General features: G+C 42.6%; 1 long non-coding RNA gene across 1 annotated transcript; it reads left to right on the top strand.

Annotated features, from left to right (window-relative positions):
* The first annotated feature begins 337 nt into the window (after positions 1-337).
* On the top strand, positions 338-25,012 carry LOC102372294. Its single transcript, XR_323612.1, has 3 exons — positions 338-421; positions 15,951-16,073; positions 24,909-25,012. It is a non-coding gene; the product is annotated as an uncharacterized LOC102372294 (long non-coding RNA).

A 25,012-nucleotide genomic window follows, 5' to 3' on the forward strand; every position in this document is an offset into this window, starting at 1 on the left:
AAAAAAAATCAGTTTGTATTCATTTACCTTCTAAATTTTGAGAAGATCAATCTGAATACAGTGCACCTCTGCCCCCAGCTTTCTCAGCTGTTGGAGTTCCCAAGAGAGCTCTAGGTTGAAACTGAGATCCCAGGAACAATAGGCATTTCAAAGTCCCTACAAGGAAAACTGGAAGTTTCACCTGATCAGCTCAGCCAGGTTAATCAGAGAGAGAGAAGAAAGAAAGGGATCTGGGGAAGCTGGGGCCCTTTCATTTCTAGGATGCCACATGGTAAGTAGAAGCCAGGACCAATCTGCTTTGGATTCTTGATGGTGTACAAAGGAAAACACTGCCAGATTCCACTAAAACTCTGATACTTCAGAGCATGTGGAGGCCTGTATCTGAAGTGGTCAGTGATCATGAGCAACTAATTCACAAAAGGTAGGTACCTGAGAGAGCAATTGCATCTCCTGGATTCTTCAGATCTGATATATACTGGTCATGGATAGATGATGCAAGAAAGTCAGGAACCTTTTGTACATCTGTTAACCAGTTCCAAAGTCTCAATGGGGTAGTTCAAAAATCCATGCCATCTTCACTGTCCCATGGGGTAAATATGGATATAAGTAACATTTTTTTAATTGTTTTAAAAATGTTTAAGGGGTAATAAGTCAGGCCATTAGAAATACTGCATGCTAAACAGTATTTTTGGTTTCATTGTTTACATTTCTTGTATGACTGTTTTAGTTAAAAAAAAATAAAAACATTTGACAAAAACCACAGTAAGAGGGAGATACAATATATATACCCTTAATTTAAGGTAAAACAGCATTATTGGGATATTACAGTTGTCCTTAAAACAAAGGATTATAAAGTCATGGAATTGAGATTTCAAATTAAAATTAAATGAAATCAAACATATTAAAATATGAAGATACATAATTAAGGCACACAAACAGCTTTCTACCTTGTCTGATACAAGAAACATACCTTATTTTTTTAAGCATCAGTTTAGTCTAATCTCAGCTAAAATACCCTCTTAATAATCAAGGTTTATATTACAGTATATTACATTACATTATAGTGTTTTACATCCACTATGGGATTCTGCCAAGGAACAATAACTTGAAAGTCCATTGAGGACTCTGTAGGTGACCCATTAGTAGAAACTTTCCAAATACATCTGACTCAAGTGTATACTGTCTAAGCAGCATCACCCATAGTGATCTGTGTAGCTAGTGACAAACCTCCTGATGGGCTATGAATGATGAGATCTTTAAATTCTGCAACACCTACCCCAGTGCAGACTTTCAACTATGAGGTGCACTGTGAAATCTGCCATCACTTAGTACTGTAGCAAGTTCATTACACGTTTCTGAAATTCACCGTTCCAAAATTACTACAGTTTCCACTATAACTTGACAGAGATAAACTTTACCTTTTATATAATTGTAACTATAGTATTAGCACTATTAGGGTAAATCTAGGCTAGAGATTTCAGATTTCCTGTAATGCAAATTAACTGATTGCCAATTAAGGCTACAGGGCTATAATGACTAGGGGACATCTGTACTGGTCTGGGTTCCTCTCTGCTCTCCCTGAGCTAAACTTGTATGGGTTCAAGTTATCACATGCAGGGTAATACTATGAGAAGATTAAGAGTGTGTACAAGTGTTCAAATGAACCATGAAGTCTTGCAATTTTGTTCTCCCAATAGAAAAACTTACATGGAGAGCATTATACAAATGCTGTAGGGACCAGCCAGGTAAGTGCTCTGCAGAGAGCCTTCACTGCTGATGGCCCCCAGCTAAGGCCACACCCTGGAGAACTCGAGTTCACAGTCCCCCCTCCCTCCCTTCAGGCAGTGAGTCTTTGAAAGGAGACCCAGAGTGTATCTCCTCTTCTTAGTTGCAGGCATGTCTTTTCTATTCCAGCACCCTACCAAAGAATAGCAATGGTGTTGGGGGTCTAGGTCTCAGAGGTCTGAGTCTCAGGAGTGTAGAGGTACAAGTCTGGAAGTCAGGATCTTCCAGATCTAGGTCTTTGCAGGGGGCACAGCAGTCTCAGCACCCTGTTTCTCCTTGTAGCCCTCTATCACAGTGCAGGCCTGGTGAAAGGAGCTGGGCTTTCCTCGCCCCAAGGTAGTCAGGGGAAGGAGTTTGCTTCATGCTCAGCTAGGGTGGCCATCATAGAGGACAGTCCAGTTGTCCTCTGTCCTCTATTGATATAAAACCTGATGCCTTTATGTCCTCAAAAGAAAAATAGAGGATGTAAAGGTGTTGGGTTTCATATCAATAGGGGAAACAGGACAGAGTAGCAGAAAACCTGAATGTCTTCTATGATGGCCACCCTAGCTCAGCTAGAGCAGCAGAGTCCAGCCCAAGACAAACAGTCTCCCTGAAGGAAGTATGAAAAAGGGATTGGGGGAAGGGAGACTGGAGCAATACCCTCTGGGATGCTGAAAGACATTGCTGCAGCTTCTATTGGAAACGTAAATCTATATTCATTGGTTCTTCTGGGAGAAACTCGTCCAGAAGTCACTTCTAACTGGTTTTAGTTGGGTTAGTTTTCTGCTGTTATTTGTCTGCTATTTTTGGTCTAGGAGAAACCATATGAACTTTTCTACACTTTTGCCTGTGCACTCTGTTTTTGTAAAACTGAACTGGTTCTTTGTTATAAGCAACGTTTTTACAGATATGCTGCAATTGTGTATATTACTCCAAACATATGTACACAGAATGACTTTCTGGTGCCTTCCCAGGCATCTGTGACCTGTCTTTTTTCTCTAGCTACCATGTTGTTTATTACAGCCTTGGCTCAGTACCCAGACCATTCTTTTTGTATCACTTCTATGAGAATTGAATGACTCAACTACTTAGGTGGCTTGAAAGCCATTCATTGTCCCTACATCGCCTGTCCACCTAATTCCTACTTTAGAATATTCTCTCCTTCCAACAAAAGATGAGCTGGCAGCATGAAGTAACGGGTAGGATTTATTCCTAGTTCTTGAACCAGCTAGATACCTGGGGTCCCTTTTATCTGCCTACCTTATAGCTTGTAGAAGGGGTGGTTTTCTTTTTTCACTTCTCTTACCTAAGGAGCAATTGCTTCACGTAAATTAACTAACAACTTTGTAAATGTTAACCTGAATACTAACCTCTGCTCCATGATGCAAATGTTTGTAGTTTACACCAAGGTACAGGGAACATCACATTATAACTGAAAAATTACAAATGCTATGGTTAGGTATTTTAATGACAATCAGTCTTTCAAGTATGCATAAAACATACATGTTAAAAAAGTAAAATAGGCATTAATCAATTTATTAGCCACCACCTATTTGTACTGTGGCATGTAAAATATAATGTTCCATTCCTACCAACATGCTATGATTTCCTGGAGACCACACAGAGGTGAGGTGACTGGATCAATTAAAATTCAGATAATTGTGCGAGACAAGCCAGGTACCAGAGGACCAGAAAAGGGCCAATGTATTGCCCCTCTTTAAAAAAGGCAAGGAAGACCCTGGGAACTACAGACCAGTTCACCTCACCTCAATACCTGGGAAGTAGGGCTGTGCAAAGCTTTGGTCCCCGATCTGATTTGGTGGAGATTCGGTCTGATTCAGTGGCCAAACCTCTGAATCCAAATCAAATCAGGAGACCCTTTAATCTCTCTGAATTGAATCGGAAACCTCTGAATCAATTAGGAGAGCTTCAGAAAGATTTGGCAATTCAGACATAGACACAGCTTTAAATGTTTTTTCTACATACTTCAAGATACCAGGCAGCTTGTGAATGCTGTGATGCCAGGGCAGATGGAGCATCCCACAGGAGCGTGGAGGGCTCCCCAGTGCACTCAGCAGCAGACCTGCAAGTGGACCTGGAAGTGGTCCACTTCTGAGTCCACCAGGGAGTGCCCTGCCCTCCCCCCACCCTGTGCCTCCCTGGCTCGGTGACTGGTACCTCCTGGGTCTGGGGAGAGGTCAGCCGGGTTCCCCATGGCCAATCGCCGAGCTGGGGGGACTGCAGGGGCAGTACACTTCCTGGTGCACCTGGAAGTGGACTGGAAGCACTTCCGACCCACTTCTGGGTTCACTGCCAAGCATGCAGGGGGGTCCCCCACACTCCTGTATGATGCTCCATCTGCCCCAGCATTGTAGCATTCATGAGCCATGCATGGTACCTTGAGGTATGTAGAAAAAACATTTAAAGCTGTGTCTATGGCTGAATCACTGATTCTCTGAATCAGCATTGAATCTTCAGATTCAGCCAAACCAAATCAGGTACAGGGTTCCAAATCAACTAATAGAAGCACTGTCCTTGATTCAGGCCGAATCTGAATCAAATATGGCCCATTTTGCACACCCCTAGTGGGAAGTTACTGGACTGTATCTTAAGAAAGGTAATTTGCATGCATCTGGAGGAGGAAGGTCTGATCTCAAGCAGCCAGCATGGATTTATGAAAAACAAATCATGTCAAACAAACCTACTCTCCTTCCTTGACAAAGTAACTACATGGGTGGGTGAAGGGAATGCTGTAGATATAATGTATCTGGACTCCAGCAAGGTTTTTGAAAATGTCCTGCATGACATTCTCATATACAAATTTGAGAAATGTGAGGTGTGCAAAACTATGGTAAGGTGGATAGACAGCTGGCTCAACAACCACAAGCAAAGGGTAATTATTAAATGGGTCCTTGTCAAAATGGCAGAAGGTTTGAACTGGAGTCCCACAGAGGTCTGTCCTGGACCTGGTGCTGTTCAATGTGTTTATTACTAATTTAGATGCTGGCATAGAAAGCTTCTTGATCAAGTTCGCAGACAACATTAAACTTGGAAGGATTGTGCACATAGAGGATGTGAGTATAGTTCTGAAAGATCTCAATAGATTGGAAAGCTGGGCTAAAGACAACAGGATGAAGACAAATGCAAGGTGCTATACCTTTAGAGGAATAATCAAAATCACAAATATAAAATGGGGTTACACCTGGCAGAGAATAGATTCAGGCTAGATATCAGCAGGCACTACTTCACTGTCAGGGCGGCCAGGATCTGGAACCTACTTCCAAGAGAAGTGGAGCTGGCTCCTACCCTAGGGGTCTTTAAAAGGAGGCTGGATGAACACCTTGCCAGTGTTGTTTGATCGCAGTACTCTTTCCTGCCATGGCAGGGTGTTGGACTTGATGATCTGCTCAGGTCCCTTCCGACCCTACCAACTATGAAACTGGCTGAAGGGTAGCACTCTGGAATAGGATTTGGGAGTCTTGGTAGACCACAAAACTCAAGATGAGTCTGCAGTATGATGTAGCCACTCAGAAGGTGAATGCGGTTTTGGGATGCATCAACAGAAGCATTAGGTCATGCAAGGCGCAGAAGGTGATAGTGCCCCTCTACTCAGCACAGGATGAACTGCATCTGAAGTACTGTGTCAGCTCAGGGCTGTACATTTTAAAAGGACATGGAGAAGTTGGAGAGGATGTAAAGGTAGGCAAGAAAGATGATCAAGGACTTAGAAAGCAAACCGTACAAGGAGAGGTTAAAGGAGCTAGGTATGTTCATCTTGCAGAAAAGGTGCTTAAGAGGGGACATTGATAGCAGTCTTCAAATACTTGAAGGGCTACCAGAAAAAGGTAAAGCACCTGTTCTCTAGTTGCAGAGAGGATGCAGACCAATGGTTGGAAGTTGCTGCAAAGTTTAGATTGGATATCCAGAAAAAACTTATTCACTGTTAGAAAAGTGAGGCAGTGAAATAGACTGCCTAGGGAAGGGACTCTCCATCACTGGAAGTGTCCAAGAAGAGGTTGGAGAGCCACTAATCAGGGATGCATAGCTATGCCTATGTTCTACCAGGGGTATTTTCCTTGCTTCTTGGCTTTGCTGGTTTCTCCTTCCCCATCTTTTCTTCTGTATGTGTCAGGGTGTTTTTAATCCTTCCCAGAGACATTGGGTGCTGGCTATAGCTAAGGCTGGGAACACTGACTGGGGTATACCAACGCCCCTGCTAGGACCAAAGCCAGAGGTTACTGGCTAGAGGGTCTTGCCCATGCATGCAGGGTCAGACCAATAACCATATTTGGGATCAGGAAGGAATTGTTTCCCATGGTCAGATTGGTACAGACCATGAGGGTTTTTGCCTTCCTCTTTAGTGGGGGGGTTTGCCCCTCTACCTGAGATCTCTTGAGCATATATTGACAACATTTTATAGAAGCAAGATATTGGCTGCCATAGTTCCTCTGCTCTACCTGTGGCAGGTTAGAGTTTTAGGTCTATGTTGTGTCAGGCTTGACAGAAGTCTTATATAAAGTTTAAATTATAGTTTGTATGGGATGGTTTGGATAGGGCCTCAGGCCAGGGGGTTGGGCTAGATGACCTCTGGAAGTCCCTTCCAACCCTATTTTTCTATGTCTCTATGACTCTAAACTCCAGTTTCAAGCAATATTTCAATAAAATACAGTCACTTGTGTGATTGTGGAAGTGTCTTTATGCAATAAAAATTTAACTAAATATACTTTTACAGAATAAAGAATACTAAAAAGTGTTGCTTTGTATACAGATAAAGGTCTCTTCTTGCAAGAGTGAAGCCTTGCACCTCAGTGTGCATATTTCCTATCAAAGTATTAGGTAATAATTCTGAGATATTTTAGTATATTAAGTACACGTTTCCTCCATGGCTTCTAGTGAAATAAGCTGCTTGTTTCACTTGATAGGAAAGGTTTTAAAGATTGACTTATGTCTGCAGAAATAGGAATATTTAATTTCTCCAGTTATAAAATATGGTAGATGTAGTTTCCAATTAAAAATAGAGATGGACAGAGATGTATTTCCAAAGATCATGACATGATTCTTCTGTTTGCCGCCTCTCTGATTTATTTGCAAAAATTCCCCAGTATTCTTGCATCTTATTGGTAGTATATTTAATCAGTGTTCTGCATACACAGAATAAAGTAACACCAGTGATGTCATTAAATGCTCTGTAAATATTTTTCTTGCACTTGAAGTGTAACAATTTTATATATCCTGTCATAATATGCAACTATAATTTCTATATGTTAACTATATAATAATTGGCTTACATTATTCACTAATGCACAGCTCTCCTGTTTAAACAATGGCTCCAATCTTTTGCAGATAACTATTTTAGTTTCTTAAGAATAAGACCATTTTTATAAACCATTTCCTACTACCTTTCAGTCACCTGTATAAAGCCTAATGGACAAAACAGCCTTTATTAAATTGACAGCCTTCTAATTTATTTGTAAGATGAAGGTTTGTGGTAGGTTCATTGTGAAGTGCAACACACGTAGATTTCATAGACATTAGGGCTGGAAGGGACCTCAAAGATCATCAAGTCCAGCTCCCTGCCCTAGGGGCAGGAAGTCAGCAAAGGTCCAAGGACCCCAGCAAGATAAGCATCCAAGCATTTCTTGAATAAGTCCAGAGTAGGTGCCTGTATCACCTTTGGAGGGAGTCTAATCCAGGTCTTGGGGGCTCAGACAGTAAAGAAATTTTTTCTTATTTCCAACCTAAAATGGTCTTCTGTAGTTTATGACCGTATCCTTGTTTTTCCTTGGGGCACTCTGGTGAACAGACGTTCTCCCAGAGCCTGATGAACACCCCTTGTGTACTTATAGGCTGCCACCAGGGCCCCCCTGAGCCTGCGCTTTTCCAGACTGAAGAGTCCCATGGTTCTCAACCTCTCTTCAGAGGGCCTATTCTCTTGCCTTCTGATCACGCACGTGGCTCTCCTCTGGACTCTCTCAAGCTTCTCGACATCCTTCTTGAATTGCGGAGCCCAGAATTGGATGCAGTACTCCAGTTGCAGCCTCACTAAGGCCGAGTACAGTGTGAGGATGACATCCTGAGATTTACTTGAGACGCATCTATAGATGCAAGCCAGGGTTTTGTTTGCTTTACCAGCTGCAACATCGCATTGGCCAATCATGACCCCCAAGTCTCTTTCAGCAGTGGTGCTAGCAAGCGTAGCACTGCCAAGCATATAAGTATGCTGCGGGGGTTTTTTCCCTGAGGTAGAGTACCTTGCATTTATCAGCATTGAACATCATCAGGTTTGTATCCACCCACTTATTAAGCTTATCCAAGTCAGCCTGGAGGTTAATAGACACACTCGTTTAATAGTTTAATAGATGCACACATGACAATGCACATGGGGGAAACGTAGAGGCTTATGATAAATGTTTGGAGTGGAACTTAGAGCGCCAATGATACAAGTTGCAACCCTAATATTGATACATGCACTTTTGATTGGGTATCATAGAAAAATAAGGCTAGAAGGGATCTCTGAAGGTCATTTATGTCAATGAGACAAGATCATTCCTATCTAAATAATCCCATACAAATCTGTGTTTGACCTATTACTAAAACTACACAATCAATCCTATCACACAACACAAAATGTTGTACCCTAACCTGCCACAGGTAAAGCAGAGGGACAACAGTGATCAGTGTCCTGCTGCTGCAAGAGTTGTTAAAATGTGCTCAAGAGATCCAAGGGAGAGGACCATGCCTCACACTGCAGAGAAGGCAGAAACCCTGACAACCCATACTAATCTGACCAGGTGTGTCTATACATGCAAATGCTCCAGGAAAGGTTTACTGTAGAGTAAATGCACCCAGGCTGGTGTCTACATATGTGGAGAAGCAGGAGCAGATTTACTACTCATGACAGCATTCTGCTTCTGCCACTGCCAGTCCTGCACTGGCCCTCTGCAGCAGCCGGGTGAAGCTCTAGGTTTCCCCTGGGTGCTAGCGCAGGGGATGACAAGGATCAAGGGGCCAAGAGAAAGCTGTCTCCTGGAGGGGGCTGGGACATTGCTCCCTGTCCCTGGGAGCTGCCTGCTGTTGGGGCAGGCTTCAACACCAGAGCTTCAGTGGGGACAGTGTCCCCCTTCCCCAGCAGCAGGCTGCTCCCAGCAACCAAGTTGCTGAGACTGGGAGATAAGAATCTCCCAGCCCTGGCTCCAAGGTCATGGACAGGGTGTTGGAGGGGGCCAGGGTACATTGTCCCCACCCAGGCTCCAGGGGTGGAGCCCACCGTGGCAGCAGGCAGCTCCCAGGGCCAGGGAGCAATCTCCTGCCCCCTGCTGCCCAGATGACCAGGAGCACATTTGCTCCCGGTCAGCCATCTATACATGCCATACTGTACAGTAATTACTCCTGAGTAAATTTGCTACTTATATTTACAGATAGCAAATTTACTCGGGTTTAGAAGAACCTACTGTGCAGTAAATGCCTACATGTGTAGACAGTGATGTTTACTGCACAGTAATTAGCTCTAATTTCAAATAAAGCATTTCATATGGACACGCCCACCATGGAGTAAAATTCCTTCCTGATCCCAAACATGCTGATTGGTCAGATCCCATGCTAAGTGGTAAAACCCTCTAGTTAGGAGCCTCTGGGTTTTAGTCCCAGCAGGAGCACTACCAAACCCCAGTCAAAATTTCCCAGCTACAGCTGCAGCCAACATCCACTGCTTCTGAGGAAGACAAAAATAAAACCCAAAAGACCCTAGCAGCTATAACGAGAAGTGGGGGGGGGAGGGGAGGTCCTTCCTGAGCTCATGTGGCAACCTGCAAGGCCCAGAAGAACGGGAAAAACTAAAACCCTCATTCTGCTCTGCAACTCAGGGCCAACAGGCATAATTTCACACATCATACCTTCTTACTGAACAGCCAGAATTCCCTTTGGTGTATCCTCTCTGTAATCTTATCCCAGCTCCTTAAAACTTCTTTTATAACTAAGCTACTTCTGGAGCTCTGCTTCATTTTCCTGATGATGAATATTGTCATCTCCAATAAATCTAAACTTTCTTTGTTGCAGTTGCAAGCCATTGGTCCATGTGCTGCTCTCTGCAACAACAGAGAAAAGCTGTTCTCCCTCTTCCTTATGGCAGCCTTTCAGACATTTGAAGACTGCTATCATGTCCCCTCTTACTCACCTTTACTTCAAGCTGAACACACCTATATCTTTCAACCTCTCTTCATAAGGCTGGTCTTTCAAGCCCTCTGTCATTTTTGTTGTCAGCCTCTGAACCCTCTCTATCTTCTCCATGTCCTTCATAAAATGTGGGACTCAAAACTGCACACAATATGCTGGATGAGGCTTAACCAGTGTCAAGTACAAAAGTGCTATCACTTTCTGCATCTTAGTCTCACAAAAAGTAAATGTAGTTTTGGGCTGCTTCGATAGGAACAAGTCACACTTGCAGGATCATATGGAGGCTATGATCCACCAAGATACCTAGATCCTCTTCCATGCAGCCAGGTAGCACCCATCTTGTATTTGTGCTTTTGATTATTCTTCCCGAGGTGTAGCACCTTGTTTTGTCAACATTGCATTTCATCAGTTAGGTCTAGTCCAGATCTCCAAACTATCAAGATCCTTCTGAATTGCACTTGTCTTCCAAAGCATTTTCGGCCCTTCCCAGTTTTAGGTCATCTGCAAATTTGCTCTTTATTCCAGCATCCAAATCATAATAAACATGTTGCCAGGCCCAGGACAGATCTCTGTAGAACTCCACTCAAAAGCAAATCTGACATGAATCCATTTATAATCACCATTTGCTTGTGGCTGTTGAATTGTTTCCTTGCTAGAGAGAGAAAGGCATTGCTGTCAAAGCATTACATGGGTCCTTCATTTCAGAAATCATGCCCCTCACCCAATTTTGGTCTAACAAATCCTGGTTTTATTCATCTCCCAGGCAGTCTACTTAACTCACGTTTCCATGAGGGTTTTTTGAAGATATAATGAGTTCAGGTTTCAGGGATTTGACTTATTTCATTATCCTCATATCAGTGGTGGATATTTATTCATGTGTTAAAGAGGGATGAAAAGTTCCTCACACTGCATTTTGTACTGGGCATTGTCAATTACAGAGCAGAGCTTATCAAGGTTATTATAAATCTAAATCAAATATCATTTTAATATTGTCAATATTGTTGAGTGCCCCGTTTTCCTGCATTTAAACTTTTCTGAATAGGTAACATATATAATTGCACTTGGTAACTAAATGAAAAGCAGTACATAAATGCTAAGATACAACCATGTATTACATAAGATTACTGCAAGCTCACTTAAGCTTACATGTATATGGATTCCACAATCACCCATACAAAGCTATAAAAAGCAAATTACTAAAAGATGAAACAAGTAGGTGGATTGGAACATGTCTGTGCATCTGGTTGATTAGAAGCATTATCCATGAATGCCTCTTTAAAAAGAAAGAACAAAGGGAAAATACCTAATATTATGCTCCAAGTAAAATCTTAAAAGCTTCTCTCTCATATGTTCAGTCATGTATAATAGTGAAAATTTGTCCTTAATATACAATGTTGAAATGAAGCCTTTTCCTTTCCAATAAAGGATAAAATTAAAGATACATGAAACTGTTATAAACCTTATTGAGTCTTCTCTTCAGAACTGATATAATTGTTACAACAGAAAACAGTCTCCATGTTTTGCTTATAGAGAAAGGTCAGTAAAACCTGACTCCTTTTTCTCAGCCATAAATGAGGTACTAGGAGAAAAGTAGTGGTTTTTAATGCACTGTCCAAAAAATGGAAAAGAAAATAGTGCTATCTGATTACCCTGACTGAATAAAATAGTAACAACAAGTAACTGTATAGATTACATTAAAAGACATTTCTCCTCTGCTTCCATCAAGTCGCCTTTGGCCCAAGCTTTTTTTTTTTTTTTTTTATTTATTATTCATTTTGGTTTTTATTCTAGCATATTTTAGTTAGTTGTAAGGAAAAAAATCCTAGCACCCAAAGTACCATATAAGTTTCCACTGTTTTTTTTCCCCAAAAATCAGCATGGTGTCACATTAATTTAAGCTATTCACAGAACTTATCCAGGGAACCAGTCAGGCATATATTGCCATAAATTAATCCATTTCATCCTAGTGGTCTATTTCCAAAAGAAAACTAAAGCATTGGACAGAAACCTTTGATGGTCAGAAGAACTGCACTGCTTAATACTTTTATATAAAACAGTAAAACCTTGAGTTTCTGATTAAACCAACACTAAAAGTCAGAGGAATATGGTTTAAAACACTAGCTTTACACTCCCATGCTCACCAATTCTAGAAAACATGTTAATGTATCAGCAAAATAGAACAGTAGATGGCTGAGAAATTTTGATTTTAATCAAAACTGCTAACTTTGAATTCCAAAAAAAAAGTGTCTGATAAGCTAGAGACAGACATTCAAAAAGTCTGAGCCTGAATTGATTCAATCTTTGCAGGTTAGCTTAATCTGCAAAGCTTGAACCAGTTTGGAGGGGGATAGAAATTCCCTTTTCATTCCAGAAATTCTGACACATGCCTGCAGTGGCTCAGGCTAGAAGCCGAAAGTGCTAGAGCCGCCCTCCCTCCCCTTCTATACTGCTGAGCTGAGGTGGGGCATGGCCAGGCCCCAGCAGGATGCTCTGATTATGAAGGTGTGTAAACCCCCACCCCACCTGCAGCCCCAGGCTTTTCCCCACTGACTGCTCAAGGGGTGGGAGTGTTGTCAGACCCTGCATCTGTTGATATGGAGCTTTTCAATCTCCGTCTCCCTGCTTCTTCAGACTGTCTGCCAACCAGGTCATTTCTAACATCTTTCTCTTTACCCTCTTGAAGACTGACAGATTACATCCAGCAGGTTGTTTGTCAGAACAAAGTTTATCAGTCCATCAAGCCCTACAAAAAAAAAAACATCTCTCGCATTAGTTCCAAGCTCTTCTTATCTGCAGGGTGTATTTGCATTTGCAAGCCGCTAGCTGTTTGGCTTTATTCCAGTGAAATTGGAGACCCACACAGATGCCTTTCAGCATTAGCTAGCATGGGGGGATGGGGGGCATGGCTAGATGCCAGGTCACTGCTGTGGGAGAGGGGCAGGAAGGGGAATCCCTGCTTGAGCAGCAGGGGGGGAGGGGGAGGGAAGCCTGGCAGCTGCTGCAGTCCCTCAGTTAGCCAGAGCAGTGATAGTGCTCTGGGTGGGAAGGAGATGGGTGGGGCCAGCCTTGCTGGACTGGAGCCCAGATCCCAGCCCAGAGAGCATGCCAGGATGCTGGGGGACTCTGGTTTAATTTAAACCAGGAAGGAGTCTGGGACAGACATTGCATAAACTGGTTTGACCTAAATCAGTTAAGTCTGATACTACATTCAACCAGGTTTATCTCAAACCGGTTTCACTCATTTTCAAACTGGTTTATGTGCTCTGAATGTCTGTTCTGTTACAGGGTTAAACCAGTTTCTGACCACTTAAAGTGGTTTATGTGTAATGTATGCCATAATGGTCAGAGCAAATGATTGGGAATTAGACTGTTAGGAGTCTATTCCCTGTACAGCTTTGGACTTCCTATGTCACCTGGACTCAGACCAGCTTTATGATTTTGGAAGCAATGAATTACATGATTCATGGCCCACATGATTTTTTACAAATGAAAACAAGGCTTGGTCTATAATACATAGTTTTCTGGTGCAGGTTGAGAAAAATGCCATCCAAGAGCAGCTCTATAAGGCTATGACAAAACAGGCTAAGTGAGCTGAGTTCTAGCCTGCAGTATTTGTTGGGAACTTTGCCGGGGGGTACTCAGTATGAGCAGACTTTGCGGTAAATAATTCTTATAAATAGTTTCATAAGCAAGCCACTTATATGCCCTTTTCACCACAGGGAGGCCTGGAGACTACTTCCTGTTTGGCTCTCCATCACTTTGTTTCATTGTACTGGATAAGTGCTGTCCTGAAGTTAATATTAGAGTTTTGTAACAGTTTTGTTGAAAGTGTGGCTGGCTGGGCCTGAGGAGAAAGAGAGCAGGAGGGAGAGAAGGTCCCAGGGAAGACATGGAGAAAAGAAATAGTCCCAGGGGTGACAGATGAATCTGAGTGAGGGCATAGGAAACTGGAATGGCATGATAAAGACTGTTTAGGAGCAAAGTCTGCTGTAGGGTTTGGGAACATCAGCTTCTAATAACCCTCCTCTTTAAAAGAAGATGATATACCCCCACCTTCCCACAAGCTGACCAAAAAGGAGCTCTCTAAGGTGGGGGTCCTACAGATCACTGAGGAAGCCAGGGGCTCAGAAGAGTCAGGGTCTCAGAGACAGAGGCTTATCCCCTTATGAAGCTATGCCAGGGTTGGCCTCAGAGAGTCCTCTCAGGACAGGAAGACTGAATAAGGCTGCTTCTTGGGGTGTCCTGAGGAAGAGCTTTCCCCTTTCCCCAAAAAAGGATGTTGATCCTGCATGACAAATGGCAGATTGCTACTTTTCACCAGTAGAGTGACACCACCTTCCTGGGCTAAAGAAGCTTTCCTCTGTCTCCCTGCAGCTAGCAGAAGGCACATGCAGACATGACCACATGTTTTAGCAATTACCACAGTCCCTTCAGCAGCTGTGACTTCACAGGGCTACACTGAAAAATAGGTCAACCAAAAAAAGTTTAATCATCCCCTAACTGAAATTTTTCAGAATTTTTATTCTGCAAACATTTTTAGTATTTAAACTTTATGTCCCCATATAGACCCACAACAGCGCTCAATACCAAAATGGTCAATCAAACTCGTAGTATGAAAATGCATACTCTAATTGAAGGTAGATTATGGGATCGCCTGTAACATTGCCTGTGATAATTTTGAATGTACCTCAAGTAAGTTAGACTTACCCAAAATTATGAACAGACTCAGACCCAAATGAATATTTGTGGATCTGAACCTTAATGCAACACTTGATTTAAGCATGTATTTAATGCTAGCACATGATTAGTCCCATTCAGGATAATGGAAACAGTAACATGCTTAAAATTAAACTTAATTTTTGCTTAAACATTTTGTATGAAAGGATCTTTGGATGAAATACCAAATTATTTTAAAAGAAAAGAAAGTCAGTTATCTGTACACAAAAGAAAGACCAGGGCATCTAAGTCCAGGAAGTAATTTTGGGTTGTAGAGATCAACCTCACACTGACAGATAAGTCCAGAAGAGAGGCAGAGGCACCCCTCTACTCAGTTTTTTTTTTTTCTAATAGCCTTAGATGTACCTATATTCACCAAAAGTTCCATTCCTAGATGCCCAACTCCCTCCATTTATATAGGAAATATAAGGCCTAACTCATTATAATTACTTCCACTCCTGAGCCAGGCACATAAAAGTTAGCTGTAGAACATTGAAGATCGCCGCACCTAAATGCCTTTGTGGAACTGGGCCTTTTTAACTGCTTTTTGTTCTCACTGGCTTATAGTATGCTAAGTCTTCTTGAAGACAGTTTCAACACATTAAGAACATTTCTTTTGTAACTCTTACTGTAAATCTATGGAATTTCAGGCAGCTAATGGCATTTATATCATTAATGGGAAAGCTTCAAGGTTTAATCAGATCATTACCACTTAACAAGAGGCTCTTACAGTAGATCAAGTCTGACATTAATAAAGGTCTGAAAGTTGTTAATAAAGTTTCTCCAAGCAAAACTTCCTTCATGACATATTTAACCTTTTGCTTAAGTTAAATGCCTCCCCCAGTCTTTCCACGACTGCAAGATTCTCTGCTAAGCACCAGAATAATACATTGTTCTTTTGACATCTGCAGTTTTGGGTGATTACATTACATCTAACCCTGTAACAGCCTTCTATGGCAATAGTAAGAATTCATGTTTACTTCATTTAATGGCAACTAGCTCCTTTGCCTTCATTTCACTCCCCATATTGAGTTTAAAGAAAGTTGTTGCAAATTCAATTAAAGCTAACAAGTTAGTACTGGAAATTTCCTGTTTCTAAACTTCATATTAATGAAATGTTTTGGCTTGTCCAAGTGCACAGTGGTATTTACTGAAGGATTCTGCATATCGCTCAGTTGCTGTCTAGGTAATAAAAGTTGTTAAAAATTGTTATTCTGAAATGCAAGTCTCCCTAAAATGTCTAAGTATCCAGTTTGTTATTTATTTTGTAGTGATATCTTTTTAATCTTTTCCAGGCCAAGAAACCCTCACTGATACCATCTAAAATCTCTCTCAATTTTCCTGTATGTGGCTACAGATATAACTGGAAATTATATACAATCCACAATCCCATCCATCTCAGTATAAAAAGCCATGAGGTAAAGTGTATGATAGATAGGTTTCTGTTATGTTTGATGATAGCATTAAACATTTGATACCTAATGATTCACAAAATGATGTCAATACTGACATAACCGAAAAAACGATATGTACTCACTCTTGATAGGTCTGCTCTTGTCTGCACATTTTAGAGAGACTTGTCTGGAATTTTTCATTGAATAGGAATCCCTTGTGCTCTACAGGTGAGTCCTAAGCCCTGAGTAATGCACTCAATTTCAACAAGGGAGATCTAGGTTAGGTATTAGCAAGAGCTTTGAACTATGAGGTGAATAAGTGCTAGAACAGATTACCTAGAGAGGTTGTGGAATCTCTGTCATTGGAAGTTTTAAAATGCAAGTGAGACAAATATTTGTCTGGGATGTTTATAGCAGGTATTACCATGCCTTGAACAGGGGATGGGACTGGATGGCCTCTTGAGGTCTCGTGTAGCTATATGTTTTTTACAATTCTATGATTCAACTAAATATCTCAAGAGATACTGTCAAGAGTAATTTGTCCATTTTCAAACATAGATAAGATTTAAAAACTATCCGTAAGATCAATTACATAATTATATAGAGAAGCCACTATACAAAAGAAGATATTATTTATTATTACAAATGGGCTGTGACCTGCTTACATGATAGAGCTGAATCACCATGACCACAAGACACATTGCTTCTCATTGGGCACATCTACACGAGATGCTATGGTGCAGTAGCCCATTGCTACAGCATAGTAGCATTGCTGAACACTAGCCATGTGGTGACAATACTGCACAGTGGCTCATTGCTATTGCACAGTAGAATCAGGAAAAAATGTGTGGCAATGGTACTGTGCAGTAATGGTACTGCACAGTAACATAGTACTTGCTTATACAAGTACTAAATGACTGCACAGTAACAACTCCACAGTCTGCTGCACATGCAGATGTGATCATTGTGTCACAATTTTATACCTGTCCCTTCGTACTCTAGAGCTGGAGTAAGTTATTTCCTCCATTTTCATGGAGCACCTTATTTGCACTGTTGCCCCCAGTTAACTATTCTGGCCAGCAAGTAGTGGGTACAGCCAGCTCCTCCCCATAGCCCTCTGTCCATTCCCCCAGCAGTTGCTTACACTGGAGCACCTATTTACCTTCCTGTAATTGGAGATAGAAAATGAAGTATCGACTCAGTACAGCAAAAACATACCTCACTTTAGACATCTGTTCCGGTTATCATTAACTTCACTAGGAGTACTTGTATGCAATAAATTAGCCATGTGCAGGATCAAAGTATATGTTTATTAAACTACATCCAATATCACATCCTAAAAGTTACACTGAAAGATAGTTAAACTTACATCAAGAATTAAAAAGTTAGGAAATGCCAGAGTAAAGGTTGACTATGAAAACTTAAATTTCCCCTCATTTGTAAACATGCAGTATTTTTAAATTAAATCTCTCTCACTGTTTTTTCAGGGACCCCATTAATGAATGGTTAGTCAATATTTATTTTTATATTTCTCACTCATATGTGGCCCCAGACCTTACCTACAATGTGCAATTTAAACCCTGCACTGAATATAGTTATTAATTTCTTCCTGTCATAGAACCATAGAAAAGTACAGCTGGAAGGGACTTCCAGAAGTCATCTAGTCCAATCCCCTGGGTAGTCAGGATTATCCTTATCCAAACCATTCCAAGCAAATCCTCGTCTAACCTGTTACTAAAACTACACAGTCATCCCTAATGCAACCACAAAGCATAGCACTCTAACCCCCTAACTTGCCATAGGTAAAGTAGGGGCACAATGGTAGCCAATATCCTGCTGTTGCAAGGGTTGTTAAAATATGCTCAAGAGATTGAAGGAAGGTGTACCACATCCATGGCTACAGAGATAAACACCCCCCCCCCCCCCCCCCCAGTCTGAGGGTAAAACTTCTTCCTTGCCTGGTAATTGGTCTGACCCTGAGTCCAGGGGCAAGACCCTCCAGCCAGGAGCTTCTGGGTTTTAATCCTAGCAGGACTACTGGCATACCCCAGTTACAATCCCTAGTCTTGGCTGCAGCCAACATCCCAACCTTCTGAGGGAAACGAAAAAACTTTGCTACCTGTAGCAATAGGAAGGGGGGAAAATATCCTTCCTGGCTCCATGTGGCAACCAGCAAAGTGTTCACCTTATGGCAGCCCTTCAGATATTTCAAGACTGCTATAATGCCCCTTCTTAAACACCTTTTCTACAAGTTGAACATACCTATTTTCTTCAACCTTTCTTTTTATGGCTTGCCTTCCAAGACTTCTATCATTTTTGTCACTCAACTCTAAACCATCTCTAAATCCTCCATGTTCTTTTAAAAATGTGATACCTAAAACTGTACAAAATACTCTAGACAAGGCCTAACAGTTAACAGAGGATCAGCAAACAGAGGAAATTTGCCTAGGAGCTTGCTATAGGAGGGAGCCAGGAAGCAGGAGACTGGGTGTGTGTGGGTTCATAGGTATGTACGTTTGGTGATCCAGGGAGCATAAGCAGAATAATTGGAGATGGCGTGCTATCAAGGAAAGTGAAGTTTACTTGGACTAGAGGTAGGAGAGACTGATGCTGGAAAATCCAAAGGGAAAAGTGGCATTCCCAGTAGTAGTATTATAGATGCCTACATGGGCAAGCAGAAAAGGGTATTGGTCTGAGAAATGGATGACATCTTTCAGTCTATGACAGCCTAGATATGGGCTCCAGGCAGAGAGCACATGTCCCAGGAATCCAAATCTAAATGATGAATTGGTGCTTCTGGACATCACAGAAGGGAGTCACCAAACCACCATTGCTGTCCTCTCTCTTTTTGATAAAGTAGCCTTAGAGCCCCAATCCCTGGGGCCCTGCACTTCCAGCTCTCTGGACTGCCGAGTCCTCCGTGTCTTGGCTGCTGATGTCCTCTCCTCTGCCATTCCCTCAGCTGTTCCACCTCAGAGTGGTTGCTGACTTCAATCTGTTCCTCTTGAATTCTAGGGACCCTCCTTCTTCCAGTAGTCACATGCTGCCACTTCTCCTCTTTTCTCCTTTGGCCTCTCTAGTACCAGGCTCTCATAACTCTGGTCCAAGCAAGGTTCATTTTCCTTGACAGCTCACAGTGTGGACATCTGTGCCTCCAATCTCTCAATCTTTTCCTCCAACACAGGCACCATCTTACATTTGGTGCAGATGAAATTGTCTTGACTCTCTGGAAGGAACACAAACACGGCACATCTCACACAAGTAACAACTTCTGATCCAGTCTCCATTTTATGTTTTCTATGCCCCCTTAATGACACCTAGACTGTAGAAAACAAAGCAAAGAAGCAGCAACCCACTTGTGCACATACACACCCACCCATATACATACTCCTCCCTGGCCCCTTTTCCCTCCTGTGGCTAACTCCCAGGAAAACTCACTCTGCTTGTTTCTCCTCTCTTCATATCTAGTCATGGACAAGCATTTATAGCATCTAATGAAGTAGGTTGTTGTCTATGCAAGCTCATGATTCTCTGAACCAGTCAGTCCCTAAGGTGCCACCACCTCCTGCCTGGCTTCAGACTAACATGGCTACACATCTCTGTACTCACAATGTTATACTGGAACAGTTATCACACATTAAATTCACTTTGCCTAAATCTAAATTAATGTTCAAGTGTAGTCAAACCTGAGTTGCTCATTTCAGAATAGCCAGAGTCAGATCTGCAGAAGAGCTGCATGCTCACCACTAACTGAAACCGTTTGGAACAGCCTTTGAGGAAACAATATACCACGTATACCATAAACATGTTGCTAAATACCAGGCCCTAGATGTTGCAAATTAGGCAAGCAAAATTAGTGGACCTACTTGATAATGCTCTGTGTTTCAGTGGCCTACCAATAAAATGGAAATCATAATATGCGCTCACTTCAGATTATGAAGGAAAAAGTTATGTCCATTTGTTACACTCTGATACTGTAGTGAGAATGCCACAGAAGTTACTAGGATTGGTTTTTGTTTTCCCTTCACTAGAAAACAAGAAAACATATTTTTGATAACTTCTGCTCATTTCATTGGCATTTTAAAGGAAAACTGTCTAAGGACATCAATGGAGAAATACTGGCTTCATCAATGACCAATGCAATTCATTTCTTGGCAAAAATATTTCTCAAGAAATATAGCTCTGGTAATTAACTGCATGCTAAGTAAAATTTGACTTCTTGTGCCAAAGGGAAAAATATGTCACTCCAAGAAACAATGGCCCCTTTTCTGCTAACCTCTGCCATGTTGGTGGGGCACTCCATTATTAAGGGAAACGTTTCTCTTTATTGAACATTAACCTGGATACCATTCTATTTAAAAAGTCAAGAAATGGCAAAAGTTGAACATGGGAAAAGACCTTATGAAATAATTTGATCCATATGTTAATCAGAAAATAGCATAAAATTCAGTATTGCCCGTTATACCTTAAATTTGTTTAATATTACTGAACTTGGATTTACATTATCCACCTCAATTAATTATATGAATGAATTCATTAGTTTTGGCAGCAGAAAATGAATACCAGAGAAGCTTAGACTGATTATGCTACCTGTTCAAGTGTCTCATACCTGCCAACATATTTTATATACTTGCTTCATCCTGAAGTGTCTCAGGGAAACAGATGTGTAATCCAAGTCAGTTTCCCAGTTCAGCTCACCATAACAGTGTGGGCACCTCATATATTTTATAAACTAAGGGTGGGCAAAAAGCAACCCACCAAATGATTTCATCTGGCTTGCAGCTACTCCTTTGAAGGAGAACTGTATCTGGGCTGCAGCTGCCCTGGCTTTCAATGCCTCTCACAGTTCTCCCTTCCCCTACCAGCCGACTGCCACAGCAGCAGCCACCCTCCTCCCACCCTGTCCCACCCAGGCCCCTGTGTACTCTCCAAGGCAGGGAGCACAGAGATCCTCTCCAGGCTTCTGCCCAGGGAAACTGTCAGTGCACCACTCTGACCCTGTGGCCTTTTGTCGACCAGACAGCCCAGCTGCTGGTGAGTCAAAGCTCAGGTGAGGTTCTCCCTGCTGGCAGAGGAGAGGATGCAGGGGGAAGAGGGCCAGGAGCCATGGGTTCTCCATGCCCTGCCCAGCTTGGGCCTAGTAGGGATGCAGGTGTTGCTAACATGGTGCCACGCTGTGTTCCCACATGCCACTTCAGGCTGTGCCACATGGGTGCAGCTGGAGTGGCTGGCATGGCTCCTGCCCAACCCCAGCACAGCTCCTGTCTGATCCCAAGTCCCCAGCATATGGCCAGGTCAGACAGCAGCTACACCTTTGTGGCCCAAGGTGGCATGCAGGAAAACAGTATGCACCAGCCCAGCTGCATGCTGGGGACTCAGGGGGCGGGGGCGTGAAGGGACAAGGGAGGAACATAGCATGTCACCAGCCCGGCTGGGTAACCCGCAGGTCCCAGCTTCCCTCTGCATCCTCTCCCCCATCCCAAGTCCTTGGCACAGGGTCAGGCTAGGCAGAAGCCCTGCCAGCTGTGCCCATGTGGCCCAAGGTGGCATGAAGGTGTGCGGGCCGGGAGCGACCCGAGCCCTTTTCCGTGCTTCACGCGTGCTGTGGCCAGCAACCCGGGCACGCCGGGTCAGAGAGGGAAGGCCATCGAGCTGGAATTAGGCACAAACGCTTAGCGGTAGTTTAAAAGATTGTTTACTTACACCGAGATGGCAGTGGTGTAGGCTGGAAAACTTGACTGAGTTGCAGTTACAGACAGACAACACAGACGGTCTCATGGAGGTTGCTAGGCTCCACGGTACAGAGCTCCGGATGCTCTGGGTGAACGAGCCACCAAAATCAGAATCGTAGGTACGTCTTATAAAAGTCGCGCTCGAAGACGGGAAGAGGTGGGCAGTGGATCAGGCCGCCACGCTCCTCTGAATCTCACACAGGGTTTCTATTACCCTGCCGTGTATCCAGAGTCCCCACGAGATGGATGTGGAGTCCTCTTCGGCTTGGGCGGAAACCGCTCAAGCCTCTTATACGGCTAACAGGCCAATCGCTAGCCGCCACGTGGGAATAATTTAAAACTAGCCAATAGCGGGGAACGAATTTGCATACCGGTGGCGGGAACTCTTTTGCACCGTGCATTCCTCTTGCAACTTGAGCAATGCACTCTGCAAAAGAAGCTGCAAAAAAGGCGGGAAACTCGTCCCTGCACCGGTGTTTTCCTCTGCAGCAGGAAACTCCCTCGTGCAATGAAGCTGCAACTTGGCGGGGATAATTCTGGTGCCGAAGCACACACAAAATCATGCCTTTGGGTCATGACAGAAGGAATACAGCATGGCACCAGGCTAGCCACATGCTGGGCACTCGAAGTGTAGGAGTGGGCACTGACAAAAGGGAGAAACAAAGAATAGGTTCCCCTAACCTTTTTTCTCTCTGCCCTTAGACCAGGGGTGGGCAATTATTTGGCCAGAGGGCCACTTAGGGAGCTTTGGTGAGCTGTTGCAAAGGGTGGGGGAGGGGATGGGGAGTGGCTGATCTGGCCCGTAACAGCTCACCCCAAGTCCCGAAGTGGCCCTCCGACCCAAATATTTACCTACCCCTGTTATCAACCTTTTCATTTTGGAATATCCCGCCCCACCCCCAAGGGCCTGTCCTTGTATGTTTGTATATTAATTGTATATTTCCTACATTTTTGCCCCATCTACATTTTAAATGTTGCAAGAGGTAGAATTCCACTACTCCCCTTGAGATACTATTGACTATATATCCTCTGTCCAAAATGTTTTACTCTTATTTTATTTGAAACTTACCTAAGCATTTTCTGTAACTGCCCCATGTATTGTTGGTAGAAGCATCTGAAGAACAGGGTTTCTGGCTCATGGAAAATTTTGATTTTTCAAAATTTGTTTGGGTCGGAGTCAGACAAAACCCATTTTTTTTTTAGAAGTTTCCTTTGAACTTAAAGGTTCTCAGACCCTGTTTCTGCTCAGTAACATTGGCTTTACTTCCAGTTGCTTGGCTAATTAAGTGTCAATATCATCACTGAACATCTGCATAGGACTCACATTATCAGTGGCTCTGTCTCAGCCTCACGAGACAGACTAACGCCAAAGCTACAGATCCTGGGAAACCAGTCTGGAATTTCCTGACACTAAGTCCCAATCTTGCAGCAAGGAGCCTGGAAACTCAAACCTCTGGCTTTAGCCATGAGAAAGGAGGTGACAGCTGTGACTTCCAAGGCTTTCAGGCTCCCAGTTTCTGTAATCTTGGAGTCCACATGCGGGAGCATTCTGTCCTGTGCATCTGTCTTAACAATCTAGTACTGTAGATTCAAGATGGCAAGAAAGCTACATACAGATCCTGCTATTTCAGGAGTGTTAAACTCACCTGGTCCCTGGGCTGGGTCTGGACCTCATGGGCCAGATCCAATCTAGGACATGGGGTAGCTGCCATGACCACTGCAGTAGTAGCAGTAACAACTGTGGCAGTCACTGCAGCAGCAGTGGGGCAAGTGGGGTGGCAGTCACAGGGCAAGTGAGCTATTGGGGGCTGTGCTCCACTAGCCCTCAATAGCCCTCCTGCCCCCAAGTGCCATGTCCAACTGAGGCCACAGAGCCCCAGATTTAGCGGCAGGCCATGACCACTGCTAGCCATGCCCCTAACTTCCAGTAGTCCAACAGGCTGGCTGGAGTGGCTCTACAGGTTGGATCTAGCCCATGTACTGGTTGTTCGAAACCTCTGCTCCACACGGTAGTATCATAACTTTAGAAAATGTACCTATAGAAGCCAGCTTTGCAAACACAAACGTGCAGTTTTTGAAAACTGTGATTTGATTAAAAAAGAAGAAATGCAGCAATGATTTTATAGTTATTTTTTAAAGGCTCAATGTGGTCCTTAGGGATGTCATTAAAATAAGCAGTGGCCAAAGGCACATTATTGATGCCTTCTGCGGAAAAGGATGTAGCTATTTGAACGCATCTAGCCTAATAATTATTATTTATTGTTTGTTGGGTGCTGACATTGTGCTTGGTGTTTTGCTGTCTATATTTTGTTATAGGCAAGTGTGAAATAATACTAGGTGACTTTCAAAATTTAACAGGAAAGAAAAATTACTGTCCACTTTATTGCCTGCAAAATACCCAAGAACTTAAGTTTGCCATGTAAAGCAATGTAAAAATTGGAATAGAAAATCCAGTTTTAGAGAGACTATTATTTATCCTCATTTTCCATTAGTAGTACATAAGCTTTCTGTTTGCTTTAATATTTAAAAGAATGCTTTTGCAAGTATCAGGAATTTTTGCTTTTTTTAAACCGACTCCCTTCAGAATATAGTATAAAATGCGGTAAGATGGCAAAATTATGCCTTCTCAAATTCTTCTTCTCAGAATGGTTTCAAAGGATCAGGATCAAAATCTATCTAAGAAAAATGTAAAAATCCCAATTTTCTCTTAGTAAATGCAGAGTAAAAAAACTGCACACAAATGAGTCCACATTTCCTAGATGTCCACCTATCCCCATTTGATGGAGCATACACTACTGTTCTGATTGCATTGATCAGACACTGATGCAAAATAAGGAACAGAACATAATCATCATTTACTCAGACAAATAGTTACCAGAGAAAAGCTACCAATTAAACAGACACACCACATCTGAGCATTCCACTCATTTAAAAAAAGTTTAAATCTGTATTTTGAATATTACAGATCAGACATTTTTTCTATGGAATATGTGTAAACAGCTATAGCGGGGGGGAAAGCTAGCAATAAGGAGGTAATTTGACAACAGCATGATTTAAGTGATCTAAAATATACAGTAATGAAGGGAAATGATGTATTTAGTTAGTCTTGCATGTTTCACGTTTTCAGCTCTGAAAGCTTAACAAGAAGTTCATGTATTTGAAGACCCAGCACAATCTGGACTTACTACAAGAGATGGAACTGAAATCACTTCAGAAAATGCTGAATTTCCT

Source organism: Alligator sinensis, unplaced genomic scaffold (genome assembly GCF_000455745.1).
Source record: "Alligator sinensis unplaced genomic scaffold, ASM45574v1 scaffold361_1, whole genome shotgun sequence".
Classification (NCBI taxonomy): Eukaryota; Metazoa; Chordata; order Crocodylia; family Alligatoridae; genus Alligator; species Alligator sinensis.